Source organism: Protopterus annectens, chromosome 6.part1 (genome assembly GCF_019279795.1).
Source record: "Protopterus annectens isolate FY-2018-M chromosome 6.part1, PAN1.0, whole genome shotgun sequence".
In the NCBI taxonomy this organism is placed as follows: Eukaryota; Metazoa; Chordata; order Ceratodontiformes; family Protopteridae; genus Protopterus; species Protopterus annectens.
The window spans coordinates 353,307,409-353,322,406 of record NC_056738.1 but is presented as its reverse complement, the minus strand read 5'-3'; the positions used below and the strand labels follow the sequence as shown (position 1 = coordinate 353,322,406).

Below are 14,998 nucleotides of genomic sequence, written 5' to 3'. Positions count from 1 at the left end.
GGGTCTCCAGTGTTGCGGGGCCTCCGCCGCCTCTGGGACGGCATCTCCTGAAAAATTTCCTCCTCTGCCTCTAGAAGGGGAATCGCTCTGCTGCGACGAGTAAGGCTTTTGAGATTTACGGAACCACATTTTCCCTCCTCTTCGAGCCTTGGGATAAGGTCTGAAGGGAGTGGAAAACCGGGCCTACGGCAGTTAAAGTCTTACCCTCCTGTTCGCAGCGAGCCAATGTGTCCTTCACCTTCCGTCCAAACAGTGAGGACCCATCAAAGGCGCCGGCAAAGGAAGACTTAAAGGCCTCTGCAAAGTGACACAGGCGTAGCCAGGCTCGTCTCCGTAGAGCAACACCTGTTCCAGCCGCTCTGCTCACTCCTTCGGCCGCATAAGAAATGAGCCTGATGGACGAGTTGGATAATGAAGACAGGGTAGCCAACTGGGAGTTAACCGTCTGGGCCAACTGCTCAGGTAAGTTACCAGAGAGGGTATCCGAAAGCTCCTTGATCAGATCCCTCTGCAGTCTGGTGAAATGTGTCAAGTAGTTCAGAGACCTTAATGTAAAGGCCGCTGAAGAAAGGGTACGCTTGCCGTACCGATCCATGCTCCTAGACTCTTTATTAGGAGGATGGACGGACGTTGAAGCCTCTGCCACATCTTGCTGGGAGGCAGATGCCACCACCATAGCATCTACAGCCGCGCCTTGAGAGAAAGTCCTTATCCGGGGGAGCTGAAAGGAATTTATTGGGGCGAGCTGGCACCGGTTCAACAGAATCCGGGTGTTCCCACGGCCTTCGAGAGATCAAGTCCAGAAGCTCATCAAAGGGCGGAGACACCCAGGAGGTGGAGGGCTGAGCCCCGAAGGCGTTGAGGAAAACCGACTCCTCAGCAGAAGGGGGTTTGGACTGCCAGTCGCCTCGTTGCTTGAGGATCTCCAAGATGTCCGCAAAGGAGACATCATCCGAGGACGACTTGGGGGACCCCTCCGCATCATCGAGGTCGGTATCCGAGGTGAGAGACTCATCAGGGGAGTCGACGTGTTTCCTCTTGCACTGTTTCTTCCTGGGAGGTTCCTCCGAAAGCGTGTCGGAGGGACCTCCAGGAAGAAGGGAACCCCCAATGGGGGTAACCTCAGGCCCAGGGGCCCCGCTGTCGTGAGACAGGGGGATTGCAAAGACGCCAGTCTCCATGCCCAGGGAAGGTGGTGGTGAAATGGTAGAAGTGGCCACAGAGGATTTGGCCAAGACACTCCTCATGGCCTCGAAGGCGGGACCCCCAGAGTCCTGGGATGGTTCAACCCCCGAGGCCACAACAGCAGTCGGAACCCCGCAGCCAAAGCGCCGAGAGGGAGGCTCGGAACCGAAAGGATCGGTCCCAAAGCGTCCCCCCCGGGGCCGACAGAGGAGGTCCGCGTACCGAACCCTGACCCAAGGGACGGGGTTGGAGTTAGAGTCGGAACCAACCCGATAACCTCCACCGGTTCCACCAACACAGACTCCAACGGCGCCGAAGTTGTTGGAGGAGGAATCGATATAGCAGGATGGGAAATCCGCTCCGGAGCCGACTGGGCTGGAGCTGAGATCAACTTTGCAAAGACTGGAGACTGAAAAAGCCTTTGAAGCACCCTGTCTAAATCCGAATCGGACATCCTCGACGACCGAGAAGAGACCGACCGGGTCCGAGTCGACTTCTCCGCCGGCTCCGAAAGACTGGGGGACAGGCTCCGTAAGGGTTCGAGAAGTATCGGCGCCGAGGGAGACTCCACTACAACTGCAATTTCCCTCGGAGCCGATGTGGACTTCGCACCGGGGAAGAGTCTGAGCGGGCAACCCCATCGGTTCCAAGGCAGTGGAGCCGATGGAGATGACTCGCCTCGACGCCGAGCTCGACCAAACCAGAGGAGTCAAAGCTGGAGACATCGAGGCAGACCGTTCCGACCTCGGCTCCGAAGTCCGTGGAACCGACGGAGAAGCCTGCCGCGACTTTTTTGCTGCCGGATCCGACGGGCTGGTCGGAGCCGAAGACTTTTTCTTCCTCGAAGGTGAAGAAGAAGAAGATAGGGCTTCCTCAAAGGAAGGGGTAATAAGCCCTTTCAAGATCAACTTATTTTTCCTCTCTTGGAGGACGTGAGAGGAAAAGGCGTGGCAAACGCTACAGGATTCTTGGAGATGCTTCGGGCCCAAACAGTAGACACATAAAGAATGGTCGTCCGTAATGGACATTTTATAGCTACATTTAGAACATTTTTTAAACCCTGATGGTCTATGTTCCTTAGACATGGCTATATTAAACAATAAACACTGACTACCAAAAACAAAATTGACACCAAGACAACCTAGACTCTAACTAAAACGCCTAGGATAGGGCTAGGCCCCTCTAACTTAAACGGGACCGTTAATTACCACAAAAAAAAAAACACAATTTCACCACAAGAATATATCAAAAACCAATCACACAAGAAGTAGCTGTTAAAACAGCTTTTGGGTAAGTTTTGACAAAAAATTAGACAGAAAAATTTCTGACTAAGAGATACTTAGCTCAGCCAAGTCCGAGACCACGTCTATGCTTGAAAGCGGCAAACGAGATCTGGGGAAGCAGTAGTGGTGCATACACGGCCAAACTGGAGGCTGAGCTCTCTCAACATAGGACTGGCAAGACCAGTCAGGAGGAGAAGGTTACCACACACACTATAGACCCAGTCTCACATATTACCATTACAACCTCAAATCATACACATAAACACACAAAGACATACTCGGAGGCTCTGATCAAAAATCTACCAAAACAGCAGAGGCCACCAAAGCAGACACCCAAACAACCACCACCTCAGAACACAACACCTGCAACACATAGACCTCACAGTCAGAGTGTCAAACAGTCACAGCCCTTAAGGCCAAACACAATGCCAGACACACTAGTCATTGGTGACTCCATAGTCAGACACACTGACGCCCCGCCACCAGACTGAGTAAGGAGAAGGTCACAGTAAGCTGCCTGTCGGGCGCTAGAATCCGCCACATAACGCAAGCACTCAGGTCTCTCAACAGCAGGTACAAATATGATTCAGTCATTGTCCACGCTGGTGTAAACGACCTGAGACGCACTCCTGGACTACATGAAAAGAGACATTGAGGAGCTCTCTGATTATGTAGCCCAGACAGGTATGACCCTGACCTTGAGCAGTATCCTACCTTCACCAAGAATGATGCCACAATACAGAGATAAGATGATCAGCTTTAACAATTGGCTTAAACACTGGTGTCATTCAAAGGGGATCCAGTGTCTGTCTGCCTGGGATGACATGCTGGACAAGCCACGCTGCCAAGGGACGGCTTGCACCTGTCACCCTGGGATTCCGGATATTGGCAAAGGCTCTTGCCACCCCATAGTGCCTTTTTAGGCAAGGCTCAAATTCTAAACCTACCACCCTAGAACACAAAAAGGAAAAACTAAGGGTAATGCTGCTCAATGCCAGAAGTCTAAATCTCAAAATGCACGACTCGAGGCCCTTCTCAGTATGGAGAACATCGATGTCTGTGCTGTGACAGAAACCTGGTTCAAGGCTCCTGAGAGCACCCCGCTATCAGGTTTTACCTCATATCATGCCCGCCCCAAAATCTGGACAATACCAAGAAAGGAGGGGTATCCATATTCATCAAGGACACCCACACCTCAAGACTGGTGGCAACGCACGATGCATCGGAGACCATCCAGGTGCAATTAACCATAGGCAAGACTGCACTGCAAATTGTAGCATGTTACAGGCCACCTCACAAACTCAGGAACCTCACATGGCCTTCCTGAAAACACTAGAGGATAAATGTATCACCAAACACCATCATACTAGGTGACTTCAATTACCCTAATATAGACTGGGAACACTACTCAAGCCCAAACACCCTAGCCCAAAAGTTCCTGGAATTCATAAACTCAAATGCCATGGAACAACTAGTCACCATCCCCACAAGAGGAGATAACATACTTGATCTCATCATCACGAACATGGGAGCACAATGTTCAACACCGAGGTGTACCCCTCACTGGTGAGATCAGACCACAAACTAATCTCGCTGGAGGTCCTCATCCCACCCCCACCTGAAATAAAAAGACCACAGTAAAGAACTTCTCAAAGCCGACTTCACACTTCTAAAGACTAGTGTGGTCTCCTTTAAGGCCCCGAGCGGCGGAAAACAGTACTCAAGCCGCTGAATCACTTACAAATGCCTTCTACCAGCACCTGCAGGACTGCATGGATAAGGCAATCCCAAGCAAAACAAAGACTCTTTGTACCAAAGGCAAGCATCCAGTCTGGTGGACCCCAGCCATAAACAAACTCTACAACAAAAGGAGGAAGCTACTACAAGATAGAGCAAAATCCTTAAAAGGTAAGACACCCTTGATCACTATAAGTAAAAAACTAAGAGCTCTCATAAAATCATCCAAAGCAAATTTCGAGAGAAAAATAGCTAAAGACTCAAAAGACAATCATAAGGCCTTCTTTAGCTATGTTAGAAACCTGGGAGGAAACTCCCAGATATGCTCAGAGCTAGTTCAAAATGATGTGAAGATTACTGATCCTACAGACATTGCCAACATACTGGCTGACAGGTTCAGTGCAAACTTCTCCCCGCCCCTCCCCGGCAAAAGGAGAGATATCTATACCAAACGATTGCAGGCCCCCAAACATCTCCAGCGCCCAAGTGAGAACTGCTCTCTCCAAAGCAAAAACACAGCATCCATGGGACCTGATGGTGTCCCCGGCTGTGTGCTCCATGAACTCAATGAGGAATTAAACCCACAGCTAGGACAGCTGTTTAATCAAAGTTTTACCTCTGGATACGCACTCCAGGAGTGGCGACTGCAACTGTGGTACCACTTCACAAAGGCGGTGCCTCCACCGACCCTGAAATTACCGCCCATTAGCTTGACAAGCCTTATCTGCAAAGCCATGGAGAGGATCATAATGGACCTCATAAATAAAGACATAGGAATTTGCAGACTTTGGATCCAACCCAGTTTGGCTTTGTCAAAGGCAGATCATGCCTTTTAAACTTGGTTGACTTTTTTCAAACAGTCACCAAAGCCATTGATGAGGGAAAGGCAGTCCATACAGCCTACCTCGATCTGGCTAAGGCCTTCGATACAATACCCCATTCGGGTATCATTGAAAAACTCATCAGCTTAAATGTCAACCCATACATCACAAGATGGGTTGCAAACTGGCTGAGTGACAGAACCCACAGGGTCAGAGCTGCTGGCGCCATGTCAGACTCAAAGCCTGTCACAAGTGGTGTCCCACAGGGCTCAGTCCTGGGCCCACTCTTGTTTGGCATCTACTTTTCCAAGTACAAGCAAACACAGGAGGGTTATGGCTGACAAAGTTTGCAGATGACTGCAAACTGGGCGCCATAGTAGAAAACACATCTGACACAGATATCCTTCAGAAGGGTCTCACAGAAACGGATAACTGGTGCCAGAGCCACGGCCTAAAGTTAAATGCCAAAATGCATAGTCATACCTTGGGAAAAACAAGGTTACCCTAGCTACCAAATAGGTGGCAATCCACTGAGCACAGAAGAAGTTATCAGGGACCTGGGGACCCAGGTTGATAGTAGTCTGTCATTCGACACCCATGTAGCTAAAGTAGTTAGGAAGACCTTCTACATTGCCCACCTTATCATGAAGGGATTCTCATCTAGATCAAGGGAGGTCATAGTCTCCTTTACTCATCACTCATCAGACCAATGATTGAGTACAATGCCCCATTCGGAATGTATCTGACCCGACACTTGCAGCAGCTGGAGAGGCCACAAAAGTTCCTCACCAAAAGGATAAAGGGTCTCAAAAATCTGTCCTATGCTGCCCGACTGAAAGAACTCCAGCTCTATTCAGTCGCTACCGCTTGCTCAGAGGTGACCTTTGCCTAACATACAAGGCCATGTCAAACCCAGATTTGATGAATATGCTTCACCTCAAAAATCTAGATCCATCAGAGCCACAAGGGCGGAGACTTAAACCTTGACACGGCTATTAATAGGACGTGCTGGAGGGATAGATTCATCACCCAAAGACTCCCTATGCTGTGGAACAAAATCCCGGTACATGTGAGGCAGAGCACCTCGCTGGCCTTGTTCAAGAGAAATCTTGACCAATGGATGGGAGATCGCAGATATACCCCAGGGATTACCTCAGTGTCACTGCTCGACAGAGGCACAGAAAAATAATGGGTATAGTTCCCCATACTAAAGGGGTGGCCTAAGCCACAAAACGATGGGCTAGGCTTGTAAATGCCCTCGGGCAGATAGCCTAGTATGAACCTATGAACCTATGAACCTATGAGGTAACTCAGCCAATAAGAGACTGCGTTCTATTGTATAGCGGCCGAGTCGGAGCCGAGGATCAGCTCCGAACCCATCTGTAGAGAATGTAGGTGAGATAGGATCACATTACATCTTTCTTTAACTATGTTAGGAAACTAAGAAATAACATGTAACATTGCTCTGAACTTGTTCATAATGCCACCACCTATTCTGACCCAGTAGGCACTGCCAACTTACGAACGAACCAATTCAGTGTGAATTTTACACAAAAGACAATCATCCAAATCCCATTTATCTCTAAATCTGCCACACCTCCCATTAACACTATACAACATGCACAGAGGGTACTCTCCAAGACAAAAATACTTCCTCCATGGGACCTGAAAATATACCAGTCTGTTTATCAAACAGTATTAAACAAGTCCTGGGAGTCACTCAGGCTCAAGATTAGCCACTGGTTTTGTCCCTGAGGTTTGGCACTCAGCAGCAGTGATGCCACTCCACAAGGATGGCCCATTACAGACCCTAGAAATAAACACATCAGCTTGACAAGTCTTATTTGCAAAGCAATGGAACATATCAAACTGCCCTGATAACCTATCATGTTAGAAATCTCATCAGTCTAAACCTGTAGCAGTTTGCCTTTATCAAGGCTAGATCTTGTCTAATGAAACTGGTTAACGTCTTTGAAAGTGTAACACAGGCTGTTGACGACAGTCATGCTGTCCACATAACATGCCTTGACCTAGTCGAGTAGTCTGAAACCATCCCCCAGGCTAGTATAATTAAGCTTAATGCATTACAAATTAACCCTATGTGGTAAGACAGACAGACAGGCTGGGTAAAAGACAGAACCCCATGCAGTACAGGTAGCAGGTATCTATTCACATAGTAAGTCACCAGTGGCATCTGAAAAGGCTCAGTGCTGGGACCTCCTTTGTTCATCATCTACCTTTCTAATCTCCAGTCCACGAACCAACACCTCTTTCTAATCAAGCTTGCAGATGACTGTAAACTGGGAGTCACTGTCAAGTTACCCACTGATGCCCAAGCCATTAAATGACAACTTACACTCAAATACCTGGTGTACTAAAAATAGGCTCAAATTAAATGCAAAAACATGCAATAGTGTAATATTTGGTAGAAAACTCTTCCCCAGCATACAACATGCACAACATCCCACTCCAAAATGAGAATATTGTTAAACACCTTGGAATCTGGGTTAGTAATTCCCTCTCCTTAGACAATCATGTAACAGTAGTAGTCAGAAAATCCTTTTACTTAGCACAGTCATTTGTCAAAGAAATATCATTCAGAAATAAAAGGTTATTGTCCCATTATATACACCATTGCTTTGACCAACTTTTGAATATAACTACCCCTTTAGATGTACCTCACTAGACATGATCAAACTTGAAAGACTCCAAAAGCTCCTAAGATCACTTGCTTAAAAACCTTAAGCTTCCAGAAAAGACTGGAAGCACGGCCCTTTTATTCAGTATCTTATAGATTCCTGAGGGATGATCTATGCCTCCTTTACTTGTCATTAGGTGCTCAATGGCCCAGGATCTACTGTATCTCACAAAAAAAAAATAACCCAACGAACACAGAAATCAGAGATCTAAATCTTCATCAGAAAATAAATACAACAAAGTAGAGAGATAGGCTCATTACACAGCACCTTCCGCACCTCTGAAATAGACTCACTGTAAATTAAGCAGCGTAAAGCATCATCTTACTTCAAAAGTGAAATGAATAAGCAGGTAGGTATTCACAAATTCACCCCTGGCTTGAATGGCCTAACCATCCGCAAAAAAGGAGATATGATCTAAGGTTGGGTACTGACATTTAGTAAATTTTGCAAGATAAAGTTCCCTTGTACTTATAATCCTATGAGGCGATATGAAAAAAATCATCCTTCCAAAAGACTCCAAACAGAATTAAAAGTACTTTGTAAAGCAACAAAATGTAACTACTTTCACAGCAGTAGAATTATTTAACCTCTAACAGTTCTTGTTATTTTCATTCAAGTTCCCTTAATGTCTACGCCAATCTATTACCTGTTTTGTTTCTTACAAAAACATGTATTTTTAAAAATACTGAACATACTTAAAACATACTTAACTACAAATACATTCTTGTTGTATGCAAGTGCTGCATTTAAATTTCTATGTCCACATAAAGTTAGTGAAAAACACAATAGAAACTGCTGCAGGTTGTCATGGTGAAGCAATGTACACGTGTTAGACCACACTATAATGGCAAAATATGTGCAACTGTGCTATTATACTGAAAATATATAATTTCAAATAGTTACAAAGCTTGTAAAGAAGGCAAGTGTCACTGTAGAAAGACAGCAACAAAGCAAAGAACAGTATTTATAACACTATCTATAAAAATTCATTTTCAACAGGTCAATAGACATATGTAAATTACCCTGAAAACTGAAAGGTTTCAACACAATGACATACAAGCCTCTGTAATGAAATTAAGCCAAAAAGCCAAACCCACTAAATACTGACATGATATAAATTTATTACTACACATTAGGATAACTTACATGAAAAAAGACCACACTGTGAAACATTTGACAAGGTGAATATTAACACTACCCCCATGGATAAGAGTACCAAAGTAATGATGGAAAAAGAAAAAAAAGAAGTTATGTACTCACCATAATGTTCCGTTGTAGTTGTTCATCTGGCCTTCATTCTTACAGATGGGTTCAGAGCCAATCCTCAGCCTCTGAGTCAGGTTACTACAAAGCTCGAGGTCTTCAGACAGTTCGAGGCAAAGTCCCTATCCCATGATTCACCTCGAGTTACATCAGCTCTTGCTTGCTGCGTCTAATACCATATGCCATTCTATTACTCTTTAGGAAAAAACCCATAGAAAGACTGAGCAACCACGATAAAACTAGTATCTCGGTTCTCGAAAAACTCTGGAGGGGGGGTAGGAGGGTGGGAAGTAAGAATGAAGGTGAGATGAACAACTCACATGGAACGTTACGGTGAGTACATAACTTCTTTATGTGAAGTTGCTCTATCTCGCTGTTCATTCTTACAGATGGGTAGTGTCCCAAGCACCAACTTTCTCGGGTGGCTCACGGGGGTATGTTTTTCAGGACAGTAGAACCAAAGGAAGTCCTGTTCCTGGAAGCCTTATCAACTTTGTAATGAGTGATAAAGGTATGAGGTCTTGACCAAGTGGCTGCTGCACAAATGTCTATAGGAAGGCTAGCAGAAAAGGCAGAAGATGTGGACACTGCTTTGGGTAGAATGAGCCTTAATTTTGTGTTGTAAAAGTAAACTGGCAGCTGAATAAGTGAAGGTGATACAATCAGATAACCATCTAGATAGTGTTGTTTTTGCCACTGGCATACCTTTCTTAGAATCTAAAAAGGAAACAAAAACTTGTTCTGATTTTCTGAATTCTTTTGTTCTATCTAGGTAACATCTGAGCTATGAACTTCAAGTTTGTGCAGCATATACTCCAAGTTGTTGGTGTGTGTTTGGGGACGAAAGTACAGTTGTGTACACTTACCATAAATGTAGATGTTCGAGTGTATTCACTGTTGCAGTCATTACATTTGGGTAATCTGCTGGCAGGTTGCCTCAGTCGGCCTGAATTCCAAAGTCTTGGGTCCTGCGTCGGTTGCTGTCTTCTCTTCCATAACGTCAGGTTGTCATGGGTATAAAACATGCAGCCGACGCCATTTTCTTTAGATTTTCTTGCCCCCGATGTCAGGTGCCCTCAAAAAGGTAGCAATATTTTATATATATATTCATGCATCAATATAAACTTTACCTTCATCTACAAGCAAATACACCACAAAGATTGTAGAAGATAGAGAAGGAAAGATAACTTTAGAATGACAGGGGGATGGCGGGAGGGTAACCTGGACTGCAACAGTGAATACACTCTAACATCTACATTTATGGCAAGTGTACACAACTGTAGTATGTTCTTCGTGTTTCACTGTTGCAGTCATTACATTTGGGTAGAATCCCAAAGCTATGGTTGGGAGGCTGGAGCTAAACAGCATTAGGTGCGGCTTTAAGGCCCTGCAGCACTGCAGTGGCAAAACCTGCCCTGGACTTAGAGTATAGAGGCAAACGGTAATGCTTTGTAAAGGTGTGAACAGGACTCCAAGTGGCAGCCTCTAGAATGTCTTTGGTTAGTACTCCTCTGAGAAAGGCTGCTGAAGTAGCTGCAGCTCTGGTGGAATGAGACCTAATGCCCTTGGGCACAGGTTTACCATGGTGTAAGTAGCAGAAACGGATGCAGTGGCTTATCCACTTTGAAAATTGTCTGCTTTGAAATAGCCTTTCCTTCTGATCCTGCAGCATATGACACTAGTAATAGCTCAGTTTTTCTTAGAGCTTTAGTCCTGCTCAAGTAGAATCTTAGCTGTCTGTGTACGTCCAGGGAATGCAGAATTCTCTCCCCTTTGTTCTGCGGACTTGGATAAAAATTTGGCAAATTAATTGTTTGGTTAAGAGCCACACTGTAAACTACTTTAGGCATAAAAGTAGGATTTGTCCTCAGAGACACCCTGTCTGGGTAAAATATGATAAAAGGCTCTACAGCCATGAGGGCCTGTAGCTCTGAAACCCTTCTTGCTGAAGTAATTGCTAGTAGCAGAGCTGTCTTCCACGTTAAGAACTTTATATCAGCTGTAGCAGCTGGTTCAAATGGAGTCAGGGTGAGCTTTTCCAACACATAATTGAGGTCCCATGTAGGTAGTGGTGGTGATCTTCTAGGAGGCCTTAAATTTTTGGCTCCTCTAAGATACTGCTTTAGTAAAGGATGATAAAAGATTGGTGGCTCTGTATTGTAATGAGCCGAAATGGCAGAGGCATGGATTTTGATTGATGAGAAAGCTAGGCCTTTGTCAAGCATCTCAGTTAAGTATTGTAATATCTGAGGAATATGTGGTTCTGCTGTATCAGTTCCTTGTGCTGGATTCTAAGCAGAGCATCTCTTCCATTTGTCAGCATAAGATTTTCTAGTACTGGGCCTTTTGACTTCCAAAATGACATCCATCACAGCTTTACTGAGAGGTGTCGTTTGTATGATTACATGATTAGCCATGATGCCAGGTTCAGAGTCTGTAGTTGATTGTGCAGAATCTGATTGTTTTGCTGGGACAGTAGTGGTCTTTGAGGAAAGGTCCAAGCTGGGTATTATGACAAGTTCCTTAGGATTGGGTACCAGTATTGGCGGGGCCAGTCCGGGGCAATTAATGTCATCTTTGGCTTCTCTTGTCTGACTTTTAGGAGGACCTTGGGTAGAAGAGGCAGAGGAGGAAAGGCGTAAACTGATAGGTTCTTCCAACTGAAAGATAGGGCTTCCACTTTCCATGCTCGTCTGTGATAAGTCCTTGTGCAGAGTTTTTTCAATTGATAATTTTGAGGAGAGGCAAAAAGCTCTATGTCTAGGCTCCCCCATTTCTCTGTTATCATGCTGAAGACTTGTGGATTTAGTTTCCACTCGTGAGGATTCATAAGGTTTCTGCTTAAATGGTCTGCCAGAGTGTTTTGTTTTCCTGGCAGGAATTGAGCTTGAAGATGTATTTGGTAGGTCAAAGCTGTGTCCTACAGTGCCATGGCTAATCTGCAAAGGAGGTATGAGTGTGTTCCTCCTTGCTTGTTTATATGCCACATGACTGAGGTGTTGTCCATCTTTATCATTAGTTGTCCTGGATGAAGTAAGTCCTTAAAGGCTGTTAGGGCATTTTGAACAGCTAGCATCTCTTTCTGGTTGATATGTAGATGCATTTATTTTGGTGCCCATATGCCCTGAATGCATCGTGCCCATATGCCCTGAATGCATCTTCCTGCCATATGGGCCCCCCAGGCATAATCTGATGCGTCTGTTGTTAAGGTTTGGCTAGCAGGGGGTAGAGTGAAGGGCCGTCCCATGTTTTGGTGACAGGCCTTTGCCCACCATAGAAACTCCTGTTGCAGGCAGAAAATGAGAGGAATCATTGTTTCCAGACTGTGTGAATGTTGACTCCATAACTCCATGTTGACGTCAGCTAAAGCGCGAAATATGAAAAAGTGCAAAAAATAAAGAAAATCGGAAATGAAGGGGTGCCACTCGGGAATCGTGGACCCCGTAACTCAATAAAAACAGAGTAATTTGCGACAGTGGGAGCATCCCCTATCCAGAACTGGCAACAAAAGAAGTTACATATCAACTCTCAGCCCACTGACAGTCTAAGATGACCACAATCAACTTGGAACCACCCAAAGTAGAAATCAAGCCAGCCACAAGGGTAACAGGAGGGCCAGCCACCCCAAGGAAGGGGCCACCAAAATTCAAGCAGCTGCAAACCAGACAGTTTACCAGACAAAGGGGTACAAGGGTTTGGTGATGACATTCCTGGAATGGAAGGGTTAGGAACAGATATTATAGTCATCTGTCCTTGGGAGGCCTTCAGTCACCTGGAACTTCATGAGCTGGTGCAATACGGCATCATCTAAGAGCAGCAGTAACCACTGTGTCAAACGTTGTATGCACTCATAAATGAACTCACTGAAAGGCTATGAGATCACCTGCCTCCATCCCTAACCCATCCATTGTCAGGCACTTCAGCTGCTACCTCAGCATAAGTTATATTTTGCTGGAAACCTGCAAATTTTTTAGCTCAAATATATAGGAATGTCATTACTTTGAAGGCCAGCTAGGCATCAGAATTTCCTCCTATGTAACAAAGGCAGAGCCCCTCACTAACACTCTTCAAGAGAAACCTTGACGAGTGTGGATGGGTTAACAGAAAATACACCCCTGGGATCACTTCATTGGCTCTGCTTGACAGAGGCTCAGTTAATTAATCAATGGGGCAGCGAAAGTCTACACACTCTGGCTAGGCTTATAAATGCCCTCGGGCAGATAGCCTAGTACCTACCTATGAACCTATAAACTTTTTAGGTAGCATTGAAGTTCCCTCATATGCAGTCTTGCATATGGAATTTGTAGGATGCAGGATGCCATGAAGCCCAGAGTCTGCAGAATTTGTCTTGCAGAAGATTGGGTTTTTGTTGCCATCAGTTTGAAGTAGTCAGTTACCTTTGTTTGTCTGGCATGAAGTAAGCCATCTGGGCAGTTTATTCAAGCTTGCACCCAGGAATGTTATCTTTTGAGAGGGTACCAGTTGTGATTTCTTTTCGTTTATTGTGTACCCTAGGCATGTTGGAAGCCTTTTCACAAATGCCAGGTGTCGAAGAAGAGTGTCCTTGTTCTCTGCTTTAATGACTCAGTCGTCCAAGTAAGGATATATTTGTACACTGTCTTTGTCTGTAAAATGCAATTACTGGTGCCAGGCACTTTGTAAAGACCCTGGGCACAGTAGATAAGCCAAAGGGCAGTGCAGAGAATTGGTAATGCATTAAGCCAACCTTGAATCTGAGGTATCTTCTGCAAGACTGTCTTATTGGGACATGCAGGTATGCCTCTTTCAGGTCTAAAGTCACCAGCCAGGCATTCTTGCCCAGCATGGGCAGAAGCTGCTGCAAAGTCAGCATTTTGAATTTTGGAATGTCCAGGTATGTGTTCAAAATCGATAAGTCCAGTATTGGCCACCAGGCCTTGTCCTTTCTGGATACCAAGAACAGTCAAGTAAAAACCTTGTCCTTTTTCCAGTTCTGGTACTGTCTTGAATGGCCCCCATATCCATGACATAACCTGTTTCTGTGCCCCTGCCCATTGACTTTTTGGCAGATCTGGCCAACCATTTGCCATTGGCAGTGTGTGGAAATGGAATCGGTATCCCTGTAATACGATGTTTAGTACCCACTTGTCCTGGGTTATTAACTGCCAATTTTGAGCAAAAAGTGCTGCCAAAAGATAAGTGCTTGGTGCAGGCAGATGGAAGTCTTTGGGATTGCTTTCTGTAGGTTTGCGCTTTATCTCCTCCAGATTTGGAGGTGGATGCACCCCATTGCTTTGACCTGTTTGAGTCTTGCGCCTGGTACCCTTAGGGCATCTGGATTTGGCCCTTTCAGCTCTGTCTGACACAGGAAAGGACCAATTTTTTGTAGGCCAGAGTCTACTGAATCTTGGTGGCTGCACTTGTAAGAAGTCTAACAGTTTGCATAGACTTAGTTTTATCTTCCATTTCTTTAAAACCTCTTCTGCCTTAATACCAAACAGAGAATCATGCTGTAAAGGTGCATCTAGCAATTTAGCTTTAACAAGATCAGGCAAATTTTGTTCCTTTAACCAGGCATGTCTCCTAATCACAGATCCAGTAACTGCAGCCCTGCAGGAGGTCTCTAAAGAATCAAAACCACATTGCAAAGTATGCTTTCCAACTTGTTCAGCTGCATGCAATAATTCCTGCAATTCTTTATTTTCTGCACATTCTGAAATAAACATAATTTTCTGTTTCAGTAATCCCATAACATGTTGTTGGTACTTAAGCATATGAAATTGACAGTTTAAGGCCCTGATTGCCAAGGTTGCAGATGTATAAACCTTTTTCCCAATCTGTCCAGTGCCCTTAAATCTCTGTCAGAGGGTGTAGGATTTTTTGCTGTTGAGGCCTTAACTCCCTTTGTACCCTGTGAAATAGTTTCAGGATCAGCAGCAGGGTTTCTAAATAAAAATTTATGCGAGTCAGGGACCCTGTAATATCTGTCAGGCTTACTGGGAGCCGGAGGTGAGGAGTCAGGGGTCAAGCT

General features: G+C 45.2%; 1 protein-coding gene and 1 pseudogene across 2 annotated transcripts in view; one reads left to right on the top strand and one right to left on the bottom strand.

The window, feature by feature from the left end:
• The window catches only part of LOC122805553 (atypical kinase COQ8A, mitochondrial-like), a 768,588-nt gene that overhangs the window by 562,693 nt on the left and 190,897 nt on the right, over positions 1–14,998 (bottom strand). The gene's annotated exons all lie outside the window — the stretch shown is intronic.
• LOC122805240 lies at positions 12,538–12,799 on the top strand (annotated as a pseudogene).